Here is a 766-nt window from a genome sequence, read left to right on the forward strand (position 1 = left end):
TTGTGCCTTTAATCAACGTTTTCGGTGAAATCCTCAAAGGAATGTGTTTGTAATTGGACATAAAAGGTATTGAGACCAAAAGCAAAAAAAAAGATAAAAATTGCTAAGCAGGGAGAAAACTGCTGGGTTTTTTTTTTTTCGATTTAATTATTTTGACGAGAGCCTGATTCCACCACGCTGCCTCACAAATAATGTGTCCCTGCTTGTTCGTTTTGTTACAGATGGATGTTGTTGCTGTTGTTGTTGTTTTGTTTCCTTAATCATAATGGGCCTGGCGGACTCCACGAAGATGACTTCAATGTTTGACTCTAACCGTTTAAGTGTGTGAACGCTGATTTTCAGAAAAAAGGGGGAAAATCCCGTAATGTTTGTCTGTCTATCTGTCTGCCTGCCTACATGTATGTATGTATGTATGTATGTATGTATGTATGTATGTATGTATGTATGTATGTATATGTGTGTGTGTGTGTGTGTGTGTGTGTGTGTGTGTGTGTGTATGTATGTATGTATGTATGTATTTTCGTTTATTCCACTCACTCATCTCCACTGCTTTCTTTCCCTCCTCCTTTTCTTCCTCTTCCCCTCACTTTCACCTTTGAACCTCACCGCTAATTATAGCCAGGGGCCATAACCGAGTTACAGGAGTCAGTAATTGTCGCCCCTGGGAAGCTTTCTCACAAAGGGTAACGCCCCCTGTCTCCTGACGGGAGCTCTTCTGTGCCGGCTGACAATATTATTCGTAAATGGCGGGGAGGGGGGGTAGGGA

Source organism: Aplysia californica, unplaced genomic scaffold, assembly GCF_000002075.1.
Source record: "Aplysia californica isolate F4 #8 unplaced genomic scaffold, AplCal3.0 scaffold00360, whole genome shotgun sequence".
Classification (NCBI taxonomy): domain Eukaryota; kingdom Metazoa; phylum Mollusca; class Gastropoda; order Aplysiida; family Aplysiidae; genus Aplysia; species Aplysia californica.